The 23828-nt window shown below is 41.3% G+C and overlaps 1 long non-coding RNA gene across 2 annotated transcripts; it reads right to left on the bottom strand.

The window, feature by feature from the left end:
* LOC135098325 (uncharacterized) lies at nucleotides 1-23556 on the bottom strand. 2 transcript variants are annotated; one of them, XR_010266819.1, is made up of 3 exons: nucleotides 23376-23556; nucleotides 18432-18545; nucleotides 1-193 (listed from the first exon to the last, which is right to left on the bottom strand). It is a non-coding gene; the product is annotated as an uncharacterized LOC135098325 (long non-coding RNA). The 2 variants fall into 2 exon arrangements; XR_010266820.1 differs by lacking the exon at nucleotides 1-193 and having other exon boundaries at nucleotides 16993-18545.
* Nucleotides 23557-23828: the final 272 nt, after the last annotated feature.

Genomic DNA, 23828 nt, shown 5'->3' with positions numbered 1-23828 from the left:
GAGAGAGAGAGAGAGAGACGCTCCCTTGATGTCAGAAGCAGCAAGTCATTACTCTGGCATCTAAATTCTGTTTCATTATATCTGCCAAAGCGATTCCCAACGTTGATGAAAGCACGGCGATCCACGAGCCAGGGGAAGCCGGGACCAGCAGCGCGTCACCAGTTGGTAGCCCCTGGTTTCCACATGACTCCTCCTGCAAATAAATAAACAAGTGTTTGTAGATTCAACAGAAAGGCGAGAAAGTGCTGGACGCTAAGAGGAGTGGCGTTAAATCATGCAAATGTTAGGAATGCATTGCTGAATCGTCGCTCATATGCCGAGGGTGTCAACGAGCAGCTGTCAAGTGGAAAAATAGTTCAGTTTTCAATTTACTGGGAGTCGATTTCAGTTACGTTTCGCTTTGGTAACGACACAGCCTCGAGGTTTTTTTTCTTTTCCTTCTGGCAAGTCGTTCCTCTTGCAGTGTCTTTCCTCTCGTGTCTTAACAGTAATATGTATGTTGCATCTTGTGTCTCCAGTGATTTCGTTATCAAATACAGTCAAATTTGTTCCTGCATTTTACGTTCTTGTGTTATTTTTGGTTTGTAGTATTGTAGTTTTAATTTTTGTCGTAATTTCTGTGGTAAAAGGTAATTTATATTCTACTACGTGTTTCAGATAGTTCAAATGTTTATTTATTGTATAGCATCAGTTATTTCTTATTGTTTTTAGTATCCGGTAAGTCAGTCAGTCAGTGCCTCTCCCTGTCTCCGGTTCAGTATTATCAGCCTTGTTAACGGAGACCCGCTGAGTGTTTGATATCACACTTATTACATATTTCAACACGTATGGGATGGGTAATAGCTTCTGTCCCTGCAATATTGTCGTTATTGGAGAAGTGCCTGATTCTTGTCTCCTTGTGGTTATTATAAAATTGTGGTTTTAATTTGCTTTCTCGTATGTACAGAATTTATGCATTGAAATTTATGTCCCCAGTATTTTAGTCATTAAATAAGAGTCTGCTTATTGCGTCCTCTTGTTACTAGTGAGTTTATTGTAATATTTTGCTATTCACTTTCTTTTCTCCGATCGTCGAAGACTGGTGTATTGCAATTTAGGCCTTCCCAAAATTTTCGAGGTCGAGGTCAAGGGTCGTGTTGGTCGTTGTGTTAAGATCGAAGGGCGTGTTGGTCGTTGAGTTAAGGTCAAAAGTCATGTCGGTCGTTGTGTTAAGGTGTAGGGTCGTGGTGGTCTATATATAGCAAAGTGACGGCCGTGTTGGTCACTGTTAAGGTCGAAAGACTTGGTGGTTGTGTTGAGGTGGAGGTCGTCTTCTCATAGCCGAGAAATGTTGCGTTCGTCACTCAGTATAATATAAAGAGTCGCACATTCTCTCCCTTATTCTTTTCGCCGGCAAATTCTGGACCAGACTCCTTCGGTGCATTTCTTATTTTCCATGACTTTTCACATTTTTCAAGAGCGGAATATCAGGTTGCCTTTAGAGCTAAATTGAATTTGCCTGTTTTGCAATCCTGAAACTTGAAGGAACGCCGCACACCAAGCCTTTGTTTATTCCTTGCTTCCAGCGCTCTCTCTCTCTCTCTCTCTCTCTCTCTCTCTCTCTCTCTCTCTCTCTCTCTCTATCTCTCTCTCTCTCTCTCTCTCTCTCTCACCCCGGAGTGATAAGACTCGCCTATTTCTCTCGTCTCCAAGGCAGACAGGGTAACAAGGTATAAATATAGTTTGCAAAAGTCTATGGTTATTTTAAGAGTCCTTTTAACTTCCCCAAAGATCAGGTTTCTGGCACATACTGGTACATGCTCTCTGTTACTCACTCCTCCATGAATAATAAGGCACACCCATTCAAGTCCGCTCTTAACCAGGTAGGGCATATGTGCATCTTGTAGACTATAATTATCTTGAGTTTCCTTATAACTTTATAGAACTAGTTTCTCTGCCACAGTATTAGTACATATTTCTCTAACGTGCACCTTTTACACGTGTTCCGACACAAATGTACTGTACGCTTGAGTGTGATTGGCCACGAGAAACAGGGTATGTGTATCTTGTAGAAGACTATGGTTATCTTGAGTTTCCTTGTAACTTTCCCAGACAACAAGTTTCCTCAATAATGGTACACATGTACTCTCCAACACTCGCTCCTTCCTGTATGACAAGGCACACCTGTTTCTCTCCTCTCCCAGCCCGAGCATATGAAGACTTTCATATCTTGAATTTCCTTGTAACTTTCCCCACAGAACAAGCCTCCTCGTCACAATAATGATGCTTGCCCTTTACACTGGGCATATTCTCCTATTCTGCTACATGTACGACATAACTGTACGTAAACTTCAGTGTAGTGAGGCTCCCGCAGCCACCTGTCACTCCAACGAAGATTTTCCCTCCCACTTCCTCTAGTCACGAAGCCACACTGCACACACTAAGCGAGGCCCACGCAGGTCAACGTCACTAAAGGGAAGTAAGATAAATTCGTTACCATCCACAACGTTCCATTCTCAGTGAGTCGCTGCCCCTGTCGTTGCCTCCTCCCCAAGTACACTGACCACACTGTCCGCCGCCTAGCTTCAATAAATCACTCCAGCCGCTGGTGGATCCTATTTCTGTCGAGATTCTGGGTGTCTTGTTTAAATTCTAACAATCCTTTGAATCCTCGTTCGCAGCACTGCTGAAATTGTGGCACACACACATTGGGTATTTGGATTGAAAGAATATTGTGACTTTTTTTTTATTTCATCGCTGAACGTGTATCCAGAGTTTCAAATTGTAATTGTACTCGTAAAACGTATCTGCAGATTGATTTGAGTGTGTGTTTATTCTCATGTAGGTACATGTATGAGCTTTCATCCGCAAACACTTTAAATTTCATATCTGGCTGAACTATTCCGTTATGTTAGATTACGTTGGTTCAAATTTTAGAATAGTGCGCTTCAATTCAGTCTTCGTTTCTTACTTTTCGTTAAGTTGGGATAGGCAGGGGAAGGAAAAAGGAAGGAAGTAAGATAAGATTAGGTCACATCCAATTTCAGAAAGCAGTAATACGCCCCTGCTTGGCCATCAGCGGTTCCCTCTTATTTCACCCACGTGAATAGAGTGTTCAGATGTGAATCATTTAGGTGTGACAGTCTTTCATGTGGCCTTCCTGTACATCATCATGGGGGGTTTTACATTACCTCGCCCTGGTCATCAGCCCCGCTCTGTTATTTGACCCTTCTGGATAGAGTTCAGACATACAGCATTTGTGTGTGGCGGTCTTTCATTTGACCTTCCACTACACCATTCGGTCGGTGCACTGTCCGTATTTTATAAGATTTACTTCGTCGCTTTCCGCCTCAGCGTTCCGTGCCACAATGGTCGACCCGACTGACAGATTCCATGCATTCGTTGCGTCCAGCTGAGTGCGACGCCGCGCCATTTCATTCCCTTCCTGCTTTTATTCCCGCACCGCATAGACCACCAAGGCGTCTCTCCGTCTTTCAGCCCCTTAATTAGTGTTCATTATTACTTTTTACAGGATTTTACTCTACACTGAGGACTGCAATGCTAATTAACTAGAGTATATATACGAGTAGTTTTTTTTTTATCTTATTTTTTTTTTGCAGTTCTCTTATTATTTCATCTATCACATCTTCTTTCAATAGGTACATTAAAATATGTTGTCTTATAGTGTCTTATGATATCGTACGTCTGTTTTCACAATAATCCATCACTTCCTCGTGCTCACACACACACACACACACACACACACACACAAAGAGAGAGAACAGTCAAGGGATTCAAGACAGTGGTGAAGATGACAGATATGGCAGACGGTGCAATACAAACTCTAAATTTCATATACTGCAGCTTGGTAAATTTCTGTTGTTGTTGCTCCTATTGCGTCGTTGCTGTTGTTGTTGTTGTTGTTGTTGTTGTTGTTGTTGTTGTTGTTGTTGTTGTTGTTGCCATCAACTTTAGTAGCTTCAACCATCAGTAGATAAGATTAAATAACAAAACACACACACACACACACACACACACACACACACACACACACACACACACACACACACACGTCACCACTAAAACACACCAATACAAAAGAAGACAAACCATCGTATTTCCCCCCAATACAACACACACATCCCTCCTTAGTGAAGTAAGGAGGCTGGGAGCACATGATTCCGTGTGTCGCGACGCTAATTACGTCTGCACCAACACTGCCAGTTAATCGAGCAAACACGTCCTGCAGTCTAAGGTAACGAGGAGCCCGGCGTGAGTTAGGGAATCAGGAGAGTGAAGGGAGTGAAGGTGCCGGACAGCAGTGAAGGGCTGGACGAGAGGCGCCGAGGGAAGCTGGACTCTCGCGCTCCTGATTAAGTGTTGTATTAGCTGAGGATGAATATAGCCTGTTAGCTTGCATTGTACGTTGAATTGGGGAGTTAAGATAGTGAGTTATGGGGAATTTCAGTGGATTCTACCCTGTTACTCTTCAGTGCTTGCTTATGAGTGAGTTTTGAGTGAATGCGATGTACAAGTGCTACTGTTAATGTTGCTGTTTCTGTTACTACTATTAGTACTGCTTCTGCGGGGAGTAAAGGTGTCATGTTGATGTTATTCTTGGTTTCTATTCTGTATAATATAATCTTTCTCACTTTAGGACGTATCTACTTAGTCTATTTCTGCCTTTCATTTCCAATTTGTTCATAAAATGCCTCCTTCTGAATTCTTATCCAAAATACGGAAACTCTATTGAGTGTACAGAAAGAAGAAAAGTAGTAATTAGTGTGTGTGTGTGTGTGTGTGTGTGTGTGTGTGTGTGTGTGTGTGTGTGTGTGTGTGTGTGTGTGTGTCAATGGGCTTTCCTTACTGGGTCTTGGTCATCTTTTTGCAGGGATCTTGGGGAAACCTTTGCGCTGCAGGAGGCGCAGCCATGATATCGGGAAGAAGAGAACAGCGGGAAGAAAACTGCTGTGATGACGAAGGATAGAGAAAGGAGAGAAGAGGGAGAAGAGAGGGACGGTAATAGAAAAGGAAATATTAACTTGATAAAAATTGAAAGAATAAATAAACAAATAAATAGAAAGCAAAGAAAGTATGACGACAGTCTCTTAACAAACTGACGAATACTAATCATACTTTGACGGAACTTAGTTTATTCAGGCACTAGTAATTTTTGTCACTATGATCAAGTAACGAAAGTGGATAATAAAGGCACTTGCAGAGAGAGAGAGAGAGAGAGAGAGAGAGAGAGAGAGAGAGAGAGAGAGAGAGAGAGAGAGAGAGAGAGTGTGTGTGTGTGTGTGTGTGTGTGTGTGTGTGTGTGTGTGTGGAAGAAAACGAGAGCCTGGCAACAAACCATATGCATAATATTCTATACTTATCTATTATGCATTTTCTTAAGTTCTTCCACTTTGGGTAGTTTTTCAAAATGCATTCTGTCATCACCTTTGACGTGACCTGATTTGCACCCACGCACGATACAAACTGTTGGCATTTTTGCATAACTCACAAAATTACCGCAGCCTCCCCGACCACAACAGAAAACGAGGCTCCGTTCCACTGGGCGGCAGGGTGACTACGTGTTTGACTGGAGAGTTTCGAGCGGCAGAAGCTTTGGTCTAGATTACCTATGACGTCAGGCAAAGACCGAGACCCAGTTAGGCTCCCCTCCGTGCGCTTTGAAAATACCTTCCTCGCTTTACCTAGCATACAACACTACCACATAACTTCGCGTATGAGATGAGTTTGTCATCCTCAACAACAACAACAACAACAACTACAGCTACCACCACCACACCAAAATTACCTCCAGAAACCACCACCACAAGCAATGACATCAAATACCACCACTACCACCACCATCCCGGCTATCACACGTGTTATCCTTCCAGTCGACCACAAGCTAAATGGTGCGAGCCGCGTGCCTTTCCTTGCGTGATTAATAAACGTGACGATGATGACTCGCAGTGAAGGAGACTTGCCCGTCGCTTCCCCAGCTGATCGAACCTTCCCACACACACACACACACACACACACACTGACAGATGATGGATGCTCCTCCGTGTCAAGTATTTATTAATTGTGTACAGAAGGACATTGATACGTGTTTGAGTGTTGGATGGGTTTTGGGCTGCAGAAGTAATGTAAAGGATTTTGTATCTAGGTTTGTTTGTTTTTTTTTCATTCCTTTTCTCACTATGTGTGTAAAAAATAATACTAACTGACGGTTTGTTTGCAGGCGGAGTTGTAACATAAATGACATCGTATCTACGTTTGTCCGGTATTTCTTTCTTCATTTTTCACGTGTGTGTGTGTGTGTGTGTGTGTGTGTGTGTGTGTGTGTGTGTGTGTGTGTGTGTGTGTGTGTGTGTGTGTGCGAGTATACATACATACACAGCACCATCCTGCACGCGTGTAGATGCATGCACGTACAAGTGTGCATATGAATCCCAGCAAGTGTGCATTCCCGACTAATTCATCACTCACTGAAACATTCATGCTCCTTTGTTCGCCTGGACGCTGCTGGGGGGATAGCGGGGGCGGTGGGCTCCCTGGACCGGATGCGGCAGGTGATGCATCGCGGCGGCGCCTTAATGGGTTGTTTAGCGCGTCGAGCAGATCCCCCCGACCCCCGCCAAGCAATGCAGGGCCTCCCAATCTGCCCGGGACAAAGGCACCATTGCAGTCTTGTCTCGCTTTATGATGGTGGGAGTAATGGATGGCCGGCGTGTTTGACTGAAGAGCTGCTGGGATGTGCCTTGCTGTGAGTCTTGGGTATGGAAGGAGATAAGTTGTGTTGCTTCTTTTCTGTAATCTGTTCATGGTGCAATGGTTGAGGCTAAGGTTATCTATTGGTTGGGGAGTTGAGAAGTGATAGGGTGTAGTGTCCTGTTTGGAGTGTTGGTAAGGGAGGAAGGATTCAGGCTTTGTTGCTTCGCCTCTATAATGTTATAATGTCAGTCATCATCATCGTTGTCGTCAGCCATATAGACACAATACAGTGCCATGCCTATACTGCATGGCACTGTAAATTTATTAAAGTTTATCAGAAATACATCACCTTTCATTTCACATTCAAAAAGGTGACGTCACATTGAGTGCGTCACATCGCTCGGCTCACTCAGATAGCCATCACGCGCGCCCCTCCAGCCCCGCCATCTGCTTATGCAAAATGAGCCTCTTGCCTGCCTGCCTTGTGAGGAGAGCGGGGGCGTCTGTATCAGGACAATATTCTGAAACACTTCTGCACTGCACCACTACTTTCAAAAGGCTTTACGTAGTTGAAGGGACACGGGTTTTACGGGTGTTTTTAAGGTTAAAAAGACCCATTAACAAGATTTCTACGATATCAACAAGATAAACACTCTAAGAATCAGGCTAACCATTTATGTGGCCTTCGAAAATAATACTAGTAAAATTACACGGTTTTTAAAGTTGCTTTCTTCTTGAATCCACTTGAATTATACTTCAGTCTACTTGAAACCACTTGAAATTCACTCAAAACTCACTCATAATCAACCACTGAAGAGTAACAGGGTAGAATCCACTGAAATTCCCCATAACTCACTATCTTAACTCCCCAATTCAACGTACAATGCAAGCTAACAGGCTACATTCATCCTCAGCTAATACAACACTTAATCAGGAGCGCGAGAGTCCAGCTTCCCTCGGTGCCTCTCGTCCAGCCCTTCACTGCTGTCCGGCACCTTCACTCCCTTCACTCTCCTGATTCCCTAACTCACGCCGGGCCCATCGTTACCTTAGACTGCAGGACGTGTTTGCTCGATTAACTGGCAGTGTTGGTGCAGACGTAATTAGCGTCGCGACACACGGAATCATGTGCTCCCAGCCTCCTTACTTCACTAAGGAGGGATGTGTGTGTTGTATTGGGGGGAAATACGATGGTTTGTCTTCTTTTGTATTGGTGTGTTTTAGTGGTGACGTGTGTGTGTGTGTGTGTGTGTGTGTGTGTGTGTGTGTGTGTGTGTGTGTGTGTGTGTGTGTGTGTTTTGTTATTTAATCTTATCTACTGATGGTTGAAGCTACTAAAGTTGATGGCAACAACAACAACAACAACAACAACAACAACAACAACAACAACAACAACGACGCAATAGGAGCAACAACAACAGAAATTTACCAAGCTGCAGTATATGAAATTTAGAGTTTGTATTGCACCGTCTGCCATATCTGTCATCTTCACCACTGTCTTGAATCCCTTGACTGTTCTCTCTCTTTGTGTGTGTGTGTGTGTGTGTGTGTGTGTGTGTGTGTGTGTGTGTGTGTGTGTGTGTGTGTGTGTGTGTGTGTGTGTGTGTGTGTGTGTGTGTGTGAGCACGAGGAAGTGATGGATTATTGTGAAAACAGACGTACGATATCATAAGACACTATAAGACAACATATTTTAATGTACCTATTGAAAGAAGATGTGATAGATGAAATAATAAGAGAACTGCAAAAAAAAAATAAGATAAAAAAAAAACTACTCGTATATATACTCTAGTTAATTAGCATTGCAGTCCTCAGTGTAGAGTAAAATCCTGTAAAAAGTAATAATGAACACTAATTAAGGGGCTGAAAGACGGAGAGACGCCTTGGTGGTCTATGCGGTGCGGGAATAAAAGCAGGAAGGGAATGAAATGGCGCGGCGTCGCACTCAGCGGGACGCAACGAATGCATGGAATCTGTCAGTCGGGTCGACCATTGTGGCACGGAACGCTGAGGCGGAAAGCGACGAAGTAAATCTTATAAAATACGGACAGTGCACCGACCGAATGGTGTAGTGGAAGGTCAAATGAAAGACCGCCACACACAAATGCTGTATGTCTGAACTCTATCCAGAAGGGTCAAATAACAGAGCGGGGCTGATGACCAGGGCGAGGTAATGTAAAACCCCCCATGATGATGTACAGGAAGGCCACATGAAAGACTGTCACACCTAAATGATTCACATCTGAACACTCTATTCACGTGGGTGAAATAAGAGGGAACCGCTGATGGCCAAGCAGGGGCGTATTACTGCTTTCTGAAATTGGATGTGACCTAATCTTATCTTACTTCCTTCCTTTTTCCTTCCCCTGCCTATCCCAACTTAACAAAAAGTAAGAAACGAAGACTGAATTGAAGCGTACTATTCTAAAATTTGAACCAACGTAATCTAACATAACGGAATAGTTCAGCCAGATATGAAATTTAAAGTGTTTGTGGATGAAAGCTCATACATGTACCTACATGAGAATAAACACACTCAAATCAATCTGCAAATACGTTTTACGAGTACAATTACAATTTGAAACTCTGGATACACGTTCAGCGATGAAATAAAAAAAAAACAAGTCACAATATTCTTTCAATCCAAATACCCAATGTGTGCGTGCCACAATTTCAGCAGTGCTGCGAACAAGGATTCAAAGGATTGTTAGAATTTAAACAAGACACCCAGAATCTCGACAGAAATAGGATCCACCAGCGGCTGGAGTGATTTATTGAAGCTAGGCGGCGGACAGTGTGGTCAGTGTACTTGGGGAGGAGGCAACGACAGGGGCAGCGACTCACTGAGAATGGAACGTTGTGGATGGTAACGAATTTATCTTACTTCCCTTTAGTGGCGTTGACCTGCGTGGGCCTCGCTTAGTATGTGCAGTGTGGCTCCGTGACTAGAGGAAGTGGGAGGGAAAATCTTCGTTGGAGTGACAGGTGGCTGCGGGAGCCTCACTACACTGAAGTTTACGTACAGTTATGTCGTACATGTAGCTTTGACTACTTAACTTCCAAAGTGGAGCACATTCTGACCCTCTTCCCTTTTGCAGAGATCTCCATTCTTGGAGACTTCAATGTTCACCACCAGCTTTGGCTTTCCTCTCCCTTCACTGACCATCCTGGTGAACTAGCCTACAACTTTGCTATCCTCCATGACCTAGAGCAATTGGTGCAACACCCTACTCGTATTCCTGACCGTCTTGGAGATACGCCCAACATTCTTGACCTTTTCCTGACCTCTAATCCTTCTGCTTATGCTGTCACCCTTTCTTCTCCGTTGGGCTCCTCCGATCACAATCTCATATCTTTATCTTGTCCTATCACTCCAATCCCTCCTCAGGATCCCCCTAAGCGAAGGTGCCTCTGGCGTTTTGCCTCTGCTAGTTGGGGGGACCTGAGGCGGTATTTTGCTGATTTTCCTTGGAATGACTACTGCTTCCGTGTCAGAGACCCGTCTTTGTGTGCTGAGCGCATAACAGAGGTGATAGTGTCTGGCATGGAGGCGTACATTCCTCACTCTTTTTCTCGTCCTAAACCTTCTAAACCTTGGTTTAACACAGCTTGTTCTCGTGCTATACATGATAGAGAGGTGGCCCACAAAAGGTACTTAAGCCTTCCTTCACCAGAATCTCATGCACTTTATATTTCTGCCCGGAACCATGCCAAGTCTGTTCTCCAACTAGCCAAAAACTCCTTCATTAACAGAAAATGTCAAAACCTTTCAAGATCTAACTCCCCTCGTGATTTCTGGCATCTAGCCAAAAATATCTCCAATAACTTTGCTTCTTCTTCTTTCCCTCCTCTACTTCAACCAGATGGCACCACTGCTATCACATCTATTTCTAAAGCTGAACTCTTTGCTCAAACCTTTGCTAAAAACTCTACCTTGGACGATTCTGGGCTTGTTCCTCCCTCTCCTCCACCCTCTGACTACTTCATGCCTCGTATTAAAATTCTTCGTAATGATGTTTTCCATGCCCTCGCTGGCCTAAACCCTCAGAAGGCTTATGGACCTGATGGGGTCCCTCCTATTGTTCTCCGAAACTGTGCCTCCGTGCTTGCACCTTGCCTAGTCAAACTCTTTCAGCTCTGTCTGTCAACATCTACCTTTCCTTCTTGCTGGAAGTTTGCCTACATTCAACCTGTTCCTAAAAAGGGTGACCGCTCTAATCCCTCAAACTACCGTCCTATTGCTTTAATTTCCTGCTTATCTAAAGTTTTTGAATCTATCCTCAACAGGAAGATTCTTAAACATCTATCACTTCACAACCTTCTATCTGATCGCCAGTATGGGTTCCGTCAAGGCCGCTCGACTGGTGATCTTCTGGCTTTCCTTACTGAGTCTTGGTCATCCTCTTTTAGAGACTTTGGTGAAACTTTTGCTGTTGCCTTGGACATATCAAAAGCCTTTGATAGAGTCTGGCACAAAGCTTTGATTTCCAAACTACCCTCCTACGGTTTCTATCCTTCTCTCTGTAACTTCATCTCAAGTTTCCTTTCTGACCGTTCTATTGCTGCTGTGGTAGACGGTCACTGTTCTTCTCCTAAATCTATTAACAGTGGTGTTCCTCAGGGTTCTGTCCTGTCACCCACTCTCTTCTTATTATTCATTAATGATCTTCTAAAACAAACTTCTTGTCCTATCCACTCCTATGCTGATGATACCACCCTGCACTTTTCCACGTCTTTTCATAGACGTCCAACCCTTCAGGAGGTAAACATATCACGCAGGGAAGCCACAGAACGCCTGACTTCTGATCTTTCTAAAATTTCTGATTGGGGCAGAGCAAACTTGGTATTGTTCAATGCCTCAAAAACTCAATTCCTCCATCTATCAACTCGACACAATCTTCCAGACAACTATCCCCTCTTCTTCAATGACACTCAACTATCCCCCTCTTCTACACTGAACATCCTCGGTCTGTCCTTTACTTATAATCTGAACTGGAAACTTCACATCTCATCTCTAGCTAAAACAGCTTCCATGAAGTTAGGTGTTCTGAGACGTCTCCGCCAGTTTTTCTCACCCCCGCAGCTGCTAACTCTGTACAAGGGCCTTATCCGTCCATGTATGGAGTATGCTTCACATGTCTGGGGGGGTTCCACTCATACTGCTGTTCTAGACAGGGTGGAATCAAAAGCTTTTCGTCTCATCAACTCCTCTCCTCTAACTGACTGTCTTCAGCCTCTCTCTCACCGCCGCAATGTTGCATCTCTAGCTGTCTTCTACCGCTATTTTCATGCTAACTGCTCTTCTGATCTTGCTAACTGCATGCCTCCCCTCCTTCCGCGGCCTCGCTGCACAAGACTTTCTTCTTTCTCTCACTCCTATTCTGTCCACCTCTCTAACGCAAGAGTTAACCAGTATTCTCAATCATTCATCCCTTTCTCTGGTAAACTCTGGAACTCCTTGCCTGCTTCTGTATTTCCACCTTCCTATGACTTGAATTCCTTCAAGAGGGAGGTTTCAAGACACTTATCCACCAATTTTTGACCACTGCTTTGACCCTTTTAGGGACTGGCATTTCAGTGGGCATTTTTTTTATTAGATTTTTGTTGCCCTTGGCCAGTATCCTTCCTACATAAAAAAAAAAAAAAAAAAAAAAAAAAAAAAAAAAAAGCAGAATAGGAGAATATGCCCAGTGTAAAGGGCAAGCATCATTATTGTGACGAGGAGGCTTGTTCTGTGGGGAAAGTTACAAGGAAATTCAAGATATGAAAGTCTTCATATGCTCGGGCTGGGAGAGGAGAGAAACAGGTGTGCCTTGTCATACAGGAAGGAGCGAGTGTTGGAGAGTACATGTGTACCATTATTGAGGAAACTTGTTGTCTGGGAAAGTTACAAGAAAACTCAAGATAACCATAGTCTTCTACAAGATACACATACCCTGTTTCTCGTGGCCAAACACACTCAAGCGTACAGTACATTTGTGTCGGAACACGTGTAAAAGGTGCACGTTAGAGAAATATGTACTAATATTGTGGCAAAGAGACTAGTTCTGTAAAGTTATAAGGAAACTCAAGATAATTATAGTCTACAAGATGCACATATGCCCTACCTGGTTAAGAGCGGACTTGAATGGGTGTGCCTTATTATTCATGGAGGAGTGAGTAACAGAGAGCACAGTATGTGCCAGAAACCTGATCTTTGGGGAAGTTAAAAGGACTCTTAAAATAACCATAGACTTTTGCAAACTATATTTATACCTTGTTACCCTGTCTGCCTTGGAGACGAGAAAAATAGGCGAGTCTTATCACTCCGGGGGGGGGGGGAGAGAGAGAGAGAGAGAGAGAGAGAGAGAGAGAGAGAGAGAGAGAGAGAGAGAGAGAGAGAGAGAGAGAGAGAGAGAGAGAGAGAGAGAGCACTGGAAGCAAGGAATAAACAAAGGCTTGGTGTGCGGCGTTCCTTCAAGTTTCAGGATTGCAAAACAGGCAAATTCAATTTAGCTCTAAAGGCAACCTGATATTCCGCTCTTGAAAAATGTGAAAAGTCATGGAAAATAAGAAATGCACCGAAGGAGTCTGGTCCAGAATTTGCCGGCGAGAAGAATAAGGGAGAGAATGTGCGACTCTTTATATACTGAGTGACGAACGCAACATTTCTCGGCTATGAGAAGACGACCTCCACCTCAACACAACCACCAAGACTTTCGACCTTAACAGTGACCAACACGACCGTCACTTTGCTATATATAGACCACCACGACCCTACACCTCAACACAACGACCGACATGACTTTTGACCTTAACTCAACGACCAACACGCCCTTCGATCTTAACACAACGACCAACACGACCCTTGACCTCGACCTCGAAAATTTTGGGAAGGCCTAAATTGCAATACACCAGTCTTCGACGATCGGAGAAAAGAAAATGAATAGCAAAATATTACAATAAACTCACTAGTAACAAGAGGACGCAATAAGCAGACTCTTATTTAATGACTAAAATACTGGGGACATAAATTTCAATGCATAAATTCTGTACATACGAGAAAGCAAATTAAAACCACAATTTTATAATAACCACAAGGAGACAAGAATCAGGCACTTCTCCAATAACGACAATATTGCAGGGACAGAAGCTATTACCCATCCCATACGTGTTGAAATATGTAATAAGTGTGATATCAAACACTCAGCGGGTCTCCGTTAACAAGGCTGATAATACTGAACCGGACACAGGGAGAGGCACTGACTGACTGACTTACCGGATACTAAAAACAATAAGAAATAACTGATGCTATACAATAAATAAACATTTGAACTATCTGAAACACGTAGTAGAATATAAATTACCTTTTACCACAGAAATTACGACAAAAATTAAAACTACAATACTACAAACCAAAAATAACACAAGAACGTAAAATGCAGGAACAAATTTGACTGTATTTGATAACGAAATCACTGGAGACACAAGATGCAACATACATATTACTGTTAAGACACGAGAGGAAAGACACTGCAAGAGGAACGACTTGCCAGAAGGAAAAGAAAAAAAACCTCGAGGCTGTGTCGTTACCAAAGCGAAACGTAACTGAAATCGACTCCCAGTAAACTGAAAACTGAACTATTTTTCCACTTGACAGCTGCTCGTTGACACCCTCGGCATATGAGCGACGATTCAGCAATGCATTCCTAACATTTGCATGATTTAACGCCACTCCTCTTAGCGTCCAGCACTTTCTCGCTTTTCTGTTGAATCTACAAACACTTGTTTATTTATTTGCAGGAGGAGTCATGTGGAAACCAGGGGCTACCAACTGGTGACGCGCTGCTGGTCCCGGCTTCCCCTGGCTCGTGGACCGCCGTGCTTTCATCAACGTTGGGAATCGCTTTGGCAGATATAATGAAACAGAATTTAGATGCCAGAGTAATGACTTGCTGCTTCTGACATCAAGGGAGCGTCTCTCTCTCTCTCTCTCTCTCTCTCTCTCTCTCTCTCTCTCTCTCTCTCTCTCTCTCTCTCTCTCTCTCTCTCTCTCTCTCTCTCATGGACATTCATTCAAACAAGACAGCTACGGTTTTTAATCTTGAGTTAGCGTTTAGTTAGGTAAATATTTCAAAATTACTCTGGTTGCATGATCCAGTTATACAAATATACGAGAGAGAGAGAGAGAGAGAGAGAGAGAGAGAGAGAGAGAGAGAGAGAGAGAGAGAGAGAGAGAGAGAGAGAGAGAGAGAGAGAGAGAGAGAGAGAGAGAGAGAGAGAGAGAGAGAGAGAGAGAAAAGTCAAAAGATACAGCTTGGAGAGACAACACTGACAACAAAAAGAGTAATGGAGTGGCTCAGACCTTTTACTGCCTGTTGTTTTATTCCTCCCTTGAAAAATCGTCCAGGTTTTACAGCAAGCCACACTCCCACGAGACACGCAATCCTGAGCCTCGACACAAGTACATTGGCCAGCTTCTCCGCTTTTAACCTTCCCAGTCATTGCAGACCGGTACTGGATTAAACTAGACTGGATTGTATAGGAGAGGATAAGAAAGGACTGAAGTGAACACGAATAAGGTGAACTGGAAATAACAGGAGTGGAGTGAAATAGGCTGGGCTGGAACTGACAAGATTGCACAGGAGTAAGGTGACCAATTGCTTCTTCCTTTGCTTTTAACCTTCTCAGCCATTGCAGATCTGTCCCCATTGAACACTCACTCTTGTTAGGATCTGCCCCTCCGGTCCTCGCACAGACGCGGAGCTGTGACGTTTTGCTTTCCTTTTTCTCCTTTCTCTGCTTTTACTAATCACCTACATCTTTCACATACTTTTACAATACTCGAATCGTTCTGTAGTTTCCAAAATACACAAGTAATCTGAAGATACAGAAGCATCCACCAGAGAGTGCCCAAGGATCTGCCCGTCCGGTACTGGTGCAGTATTCAGAAACTTTTTGCTCTCGCCACGACACTTATCAAAGGCCACGGTGAGGATTAGCCGCGTTTTCAAGTGTTTCCCCTGTAAATAGAGTATAAATCTCGTTAATCTGTTACTAAAGCCACGAAAACACCCTTAAAAACCCATGTCACTTTAATTAGTCTTTTGGAAGTAGTAGAGTTGTGGGCAGAAGCGTTTCAGAATATGGTCCACAGACGCAGAGCTGCAGACTCGAGACTCGAGACTCGGGGCTCGGGGGTCGGGGCGTTAAGCTCTTCACGTCCTCACGGCATCAAGTCTCCGCGGATGGCGAGGATGTGCACCGGGAGTGGAGTGGCCTCGCATTATCGCTGCATGCAGGCAGAGTTGCAGTATTGGCACTTTGATTTTTGTGTTTGTTTTGCACTAAAGGCAGCGGAACCAGCGTGCAAAAGTGTAAAGTGTTGCGTAACTTCTTTTCATTTGCTGAGTTCAGGTCACGCCTCGCTGCTCTCTGACTCTTTAATGCTACTTGTTTTTCAGACTGCGTCGATACATTTTTTTTTCTTTTCTTTCTCCCGGGTTAATTGCGAGACTAGAAACAGTTTGTCATACTCCCGTACTGCTGCTCATTCTTCCAGTGGTACGCACAACGTACTTCACGATGCGGCCGGCGTTCTATTTGTAGGTGAGACGCTACTGACTGAGGAGCTTGTGTGTCATCTTTATTGCATCTCACAGTAATCACTTGAAACAATACTATCTATTTATTATTTTCTTGCATTTCAGCCTGCAACTGACCTTTCATATTAATTAAAATAATGTGAAATGTTCATCCTACAAGTGTTTTTTTTTTTTAATATTACGTTAGACGTAAGCTTCCTCACACATTTGAGTAATATTCAGGTATACATTATTAATCTGCCTTAACGAGAGAAAAAAAAAATTATATATATATATATATATATATATATATATATATATATATATATATATATATATATATATATATATATATATATATATATATATATATATATATATATATATATATCTGCACCTCTGAAAAATGTTTGTGCATCGGCTGGCATTTCTTTCTCCGTCGAAATTCTGAACCCCGTTCATTCTAACACCTTATCTATTTTAGCTATATGTTTGCAATGTTATCCATAACTTACACATGTACAAACAAAAGTAAATTAATAAACTGAATTAAAAAAATAAATAGGTGTCTGGTTCATTTATATACATTACTTTATTGAAAAACGGTAAAGTGTTTATTCCACACGAAACATCCACGCCAATTCTCCCCACACTCCCAGACGCCATCACTGCCTTAACAAACTCCAGCACTCCCAAGTTTACTTTAGTTCCACTTGAATGGCGAGTCTTGAAGCAAAAAACAGATTAATTTAACTTTACATTTCATCTCCCGTCCCACTGGAAGCTCACGCCCTTCCCTCCCTGAGTTAGGGTGTCGCGCCGCCCCCTGCCTGTGATACACTCGCCCTCCATAAAAGATATCGCCGTCTGTTTTTTTCCCCCCCACACTTTTTCATGATCTCCGCCACCACTGTCTCCCCCTTTTACTCCGGCACGGGGAAAATCCAAACTGACTCTTCCCAACCCGTGAAATCCCGCTTGCAAAAAACAAACCTTTTCACATGAGAGCCGCGGCGGGGAGGCACCTCTGCCGACACATTTTTAAGGCAACAGGTAAGGGTAACGCTAACAAAGAGGCTTCAGAGGAGCACACGAGCTGCAGCAAGGCAAGAGTGTGGCGTTTTATCGAAGCAGTAACGTGAAGAGACTCTTGAGAAATGTGTCCGTATTCTGAAATGCACTGTTCTTATTATTCTATAGTGGAGAGATTCTGGCCCTCTGACTCTGGGCTACAAGACAGAAAAAAGGCTCAGTGATGGTGCTAGTCCTTAAAGAGTAGAGCCAAAAGGATCTTGAAAGGCCACAGATGATTTAGTCAGGTTGTAATAGGTATTTTTCTCATTAATTATTTGAATCCACAGTATTTTCCTCCAGAATCCGTTAAATGCAGCCATCGTAAGGCACCATAACGTCACAGAGAACAAGACATCATGACATCAGAAACACGCGGAATGTGGAATAAACACTACGTAGAATATCTGTAGAAGCAAATAAATATCAAGAGTGTGGAACAAGATGCCCTGCTAAGTACTACCAGCGGAACATTAGGGAGAAAACACCATTGCGCGAGCTTAGAAAGAGATAGAATGATGGAATAATGGAAGCAACAGGTGCAAGAATCAATTTAATCACAGAAAATTTAAACAGCAATACAGAATTTACTTTACTAAACAGCATCTAATTTTCTGTTGGCAGTAAGTGCAGACGCAAAACAACGAAGAAGAAGAGTAGGATAAACCAATAAAAGAGCATATACGAGTAATAACAAAAGAAAATAGAGACTGCAAAACCCCAGTTGACCCACACACAGCGACTTTTGACATTCCCACAAACTGAACTGAACAACGAAAGAGAAAGAAGAGCAACATCACGAAGACAAAACAAGAAAGAACAAGGCAAGACAACTTCAGATGCATATAAAAACAAAAGAAAACAGTGACTACAAAAGCCAACTGACCAACATGCGGAGACTTCTGACATTCGCACGAGCAATACTGGACAGGACAACACAGTGAAAGAAGAGAAACATTACTGGACTGGACGGCAGAGAAAGGTGATGACATTGTGAGAAATTGGATGTAGGTGGTGAAGAGGGCAGGCACAGTCCTCTGAAAAAGCTACTGCGAGACTAGTCAGGAATAAAGTAGACATTTCTCAGGTCGTGTTCCCTTCACCTACCTCCAACAGGGTGAATGTAGGATGATGATCATTACTGGATGAAAAAACAGAGTGAACATGAAGAACTACTTGTTGGAGATCTGCTCGGCATCACGGCTGGCAGCTTTAGCATATCTGAGGAGAAAGGTGAGGAAATAAAGGTTAGAACTGGATCTGATTGCCTTTAAAAGCTGCTGTATTCAGGCAACGTCTCACAATAATTTGAAAGGTGACCTTTATATCTGCCTGCCTGTCTGTCTGTCAGTCTGTCTGGGTGTTAGTCCATCAGTGTGTCATGTTAAGGATCAGTGTCAAGCTTTGTGTCCTGTTGCTCTGTTCCTTTTGGTCTACGAACTCCCTTGGTGTGAGTTCGAATCCCTTCATAGCTTTTAGTTACTGAGTTTTTTGCAATTAGATTTTTCACTCAGCCACTGATCAATCACTGTGTAAATTTGCAGAAACTTTATCATAGAAACATACAGTGTTCTTTTCAGCTATTACCTGACTTCATGCAGAATACGCTCTGCTTTAATTGCTGTTAATGAGTTACCTCCAAATATAGGAGGAATTCTCATTTGTATAATTATTCTACTATTAGAGTTGTCATAGTTTCTTATTTCTCAATACTATTTTTTTCTATTAATCTAATTTATTCATTATTGATATATTTTTAAGCTATGTCACATTCCACATCAGTTTCAGCATGCCTTTATTTATATATTCTTTTATCTATTATTACTTTTGAACACTCCATTATTAAATTATGTCCTGTAGCGACTCGACTAACTCAACATTTCCAATTTTTCAATGCTTATTTATATATTTTCGTCCCTTTCCATAATTCGGAGCTTCCTTGAATTTGTGTTGGAATGCTTCCCTGCACTCAGAAGTCATGATTACCTGAGCCAGAAAGTGTTCCTTCTTCCGCTGCCTTCCTGGAACTGAACCTTTACACACTGATCCCTGGCTTAGCATTATGTGTCTGTCTTTAGCAGCAGCATTACTCGTAAGTCCTGCACTTGTATTCTGTTACACGATTATTTCATCCTATCCAAACAGATCACCATGCATTTACAATAATATTTATGGGACTTATCCAAACTTTGATATTAATAACCGCTCCCCGCCAGTCTAATTAATTTATGGTATTAGCGATTAATTTTTACCGCATGGACTTGAACTCTTCACTTCAACGACACACAGACTAGGACGCGCCATTCTCTATGTACTGCCGCCTTTCCCAAAATACCAAGAGGTCACGGGGCTGCTGCACTACACTATAGCTGATATGTTTATTTTATGAATTTAAGCCATGTTATATTTCATGTCAGTTTCATTATTTTTTTTTCTTTTGCTATAAAATATTTCCATTAATCCTAAATAACGAGATGGTTGACTAACAATTTCCATTTATTTATCTTATTTCCATTCAGTTTTAATTAGTGTGTGTGTGTGTGTGTGTGTGTGTGTGTGTGTGTGTGTGTGTGTGTGTGTGTGTGTGTGTGTGTGTGTGTGTGTGTGTGTGTGTGTGTGTGTGTTTGTTATTAATTTCCCGACATTGACTGCATTTGTTCTTCCATTAAAGTCTGTTATTGTTGCATTAATGTGCGTATTCTACATCGCTGTGTATTTCCCTTCACTTCGATCAAAGTATTTCTCTGTTATTTTGCACTATTGCATATTTCATACATTAATTAGCGTTACTGTCCACCACATTCTTTTATCATTACTATTATTTTGTACCTTATTCATTTATTACTGTGTATGTATTCTTGTATTACTGGATAACTCATTTTTGTATACCTGCATCTCTCTCCTCTCTTACTGCGTACGTAATTTTTGCATCATTTATCATCTCCCTCCTCTTATTACTGTGTACTTCGTTCTTGTATTATTTGGCATCCCTCTTTTCTATTACTCCATACCTCATTCTAATATTACAGTGCTTATGTCTTCTGGTACATTCCTGTATCCCTCATGCTTATATCGTCTGGCATCTCTCTCTCTTCTGTTACTGTTCACTCATTCTTGTGTTATTGAGTATATATTTCATTCTTGCATCATCTGCTATTCCTCTCTTCTATTACTCTGCACCTCGTTCTTGCATAATGCCGCACCTCTCATTTGCATGCAAGAGTTGGCCTGAATAAAGCGAGCACACAACTGTTTCTGCTTGAGGTTACTAATGTTCGCTGATGTATAAATGATGACACGTGGTGAAAATTTGAGTGTGGTGTTTAGCGTTTGTTAAAATATTACAATGTTCCGAGTAGTTTTTTGGGAGTAATTTTTCATCGTTTGTCGGGCAGATAATGCACAGCCGTCAAGGATACCAGGGTTCATCAGCGGGAGAAATGTGTGTGTGTGTGTGTGTGTGTGTGTGTGTGTGTGTGTGTGTGTGTGTGTGTGTGTGTGTGTGTGTGTGTGTAGTGAGGAAGTGAAAGGAGGTCTTGTCTGGTGTTAATCTAGCGAGTTATAGAGCAGCAAAATAAATAAATAGATAAATAAATAAATAAATAAATAGATTAATAAATAAATAAATAAATGAATAATGTAATAAATAAACATCAATAAAGTAAAAAATGAAATCAAAGCAAAAATAAAGAAAAACAAAAGAAATAAATGAGTAAATAAAAAGACCTATTATTATTATTATTATTAATATAATTATTATTATTATTATTATTATTATTATTAATATTATTATTATTATTATTAAGGCAATGGTGAGTTTCCTTCCAGTTTTCTTTATTTTTTGAGCATTTACTTACACTATTTTACGTGTAATATTACTTTTTGTCTTCTTTCATTCCTCTCCTTATATGTCTGTCTGTCTGTCTGTCTGTCTGTCTGTCTGTCTGTCTGTCTGTCTGTCTGCATGCATGTATGTATGTATGTATGTATTATTATTATGTATTCCCCTACAGTAATTAAATTATAGTTTTCCACTTAAAATATTACCTTTCTTTGCTTTTTTTTCATAGTTTTTCACATTTTTTTTTCTTATTTTATTGGTGGCGGCCATTGCAGGTTGAACATTCCTGTGCTGCACATTTCACGAGCGGCATTCACCTGCGGCTTGACATTTTCCCCAGAGCTTTGCATCATTTTTTGACAACTGAATCATTTTACTTTTGTCATTCATCTGGTGTTATGTTTTTGTTCATCCATGCTCTCTTTTTTTTTTTTTTTTTTACCTGAACTGAATGATTTAACCTCTGTCATTCATCTGAAGCTATGCATTCTTTTTTTATTCAGCTGTAATATTTATCATGTCATTCATCGAAATTAGGTTATCTGTTTTTTTTCTCAGGAGGATTATTCGACCGTTATCATTCATATTTGTGATTTTTTCTATTATTATTTTTCCACGAAGCAATTGATTTGGCATATTCGTGTGTGTGTGTGTGTGTGTGTGTGTGTGTGTGTGTGTGTGTGTGTGTGTGTGTGTGTGTGTGTGTGTGTGTGTGTGTGTGTGTGTGTGTGTGTGTGTTTCGAATACAAATTATTTCCCTTGGTCATTCCTGTCTTATTCCGTTACACACACACATATATATATATATATATATATATATATATATATATATATATATATATATATATATATATATATATATATATATATATATATATATATATATATATATATATATATATATATATATATATATATATATATTTTTGCTCAGCTGAATTATTTAACTTTTGTCATTTTTATTTTTTCTATTCATTCACTTCTTATTTCACCTACATATTTTTTGCTTTCATTTAAGAAAAGAAACAAAACGAGAGAAAGAAAAAATGACTGAGTGTTTTGTGATCGAGACATGATGTGTTAAAATCCAGTGAGAGATTAATTAACACAACAGTCACCAGAAGGATATTTTATTATTTTTTCTTACTTAAATATTAAGTGTTAAAATGCAGTGAAAGATTAATTAATACAACAGTGAACAGAGAAATGCCTTAAGTGTGTTTTGTGATCGAGGAATTAGCAACAGCAGCAGCAGACAGACAGAAGTAATAGTACGAATATCATTATTATCCTTTATATATATATATATATATATATATATATATATATATATATATATATATATATATATATATATATATATATATATATATATATATATATATATATATATATATATATTAAATATATATATATTAAAGGACACCAGTGCAATATTATTGAGTGCGCGCCCTGTCAATCTAAGTTCCTCCATTGGTTCCCCGTGACATCCCTGGGAGCGGTAATTTCCTCCCCGTCAGTGAGGCGCCGCGTGCATTTCGCTCCGCCGCCAAGATAACCTACATCACACAACACTACGCAGATATTACACACTTTATCTCTCTCTCTCTCTCTCTCTCTCTCTCTCTCTCTCTCTCTCTCTCTCTCTCTCTCTCTCTCTCTCTCTCTCTCTCTCTCTGTACCGAAAACAGACAACAAAAGATCAAAACTTTAGGTTCATAAAAGAAATGCTGAGCGGACCACGGCTTGTAAGTTTATATCATGTATTATTATTTATTGATTCAGAAAGGCGGCACCAAAAAACAGCGGAAGTGTTATTCATGAGCCAGAATGCTGTTAAATTACTGCTAGAATTATGAAAACCACCGGATGGTGCCACCGTCAGGCGACTCCAGCAGCAGTTCCCCGCCGTGACTGTGACTGTGCACGTGATCGTGCACTGTCACTGTGATACGTACTGTATCCACCAATTCCCAGTGAAATAGTATATAAAAGCAGTATAATATAATTATTATAATAATAATAATTATTATTATTATAATAATAATAATAATAATAATAATAATAATAATAATAATAATAATAATAATAATATAAGTAATAATAATAATAAATAATCATAATGAGAGAGAGAGAGAGAGAGAGAGAGAGAGAGAGAGAGAGAGAGAGAGAGAGAGAGAGAGAGAGAGAGTTTAGCATGTTCGTCTCACCTTTGCTAAGCCGCCACGCATCCACGACATCCTGCCACGCATCACGCTAAGCCGGGACGCGCCGCACCTCTCAGCCCCTATTAACACAACTTCCCCCCCGCAATGTAAACCAGTCCTGCTAACGCCACGACGCTAAGGCAAGACTCAAGCTGCTCCCCGCCTGTCTCTGAACCATATTCCGAGACGCTTCAAAGGCTGTAGTTGAAGTGACACGGGATTGTATGTAAGGTTATGGTTCTGGTGCTACATTAACAATATTTCTACACTATTAACAGGAGAAACACTCTTGAAAGCCAGGTTTCTGAATACAGGCTTTCATTATTATCATCATTATCACTTTTATAATCCTCGTCGTTACCTTTGTGCTCCATTGCAACTCCACGACCTAAGTCTTCTGCAGTAATTCTCCACTTATACCCACCAATCACCTCCTCCCTTAATGAATCAGTCAGG

The sequence above is a fragment of the Scylla paramamosain genome, unplaced genomic scaffold, assembly GCF_035594125.1.
Source record: "Scylla paramamosain isolate STU-SP2022 unplaced genomic scaffold, ASM3559412v1 Contig55, whole genome shotgun sequence".
NCBI classification, from domain to species: Eukaryota; Metazoa; Arthropoda; class Malacostraca; order Decapoda; family Portunidae; genus Scylla; species Scylla paramamosain.
The sequence above is the reverse complement of the archived record's forward strand: the minus strand, read 5'-3'. Positions and strand labels throughout refer to the sequence as shown.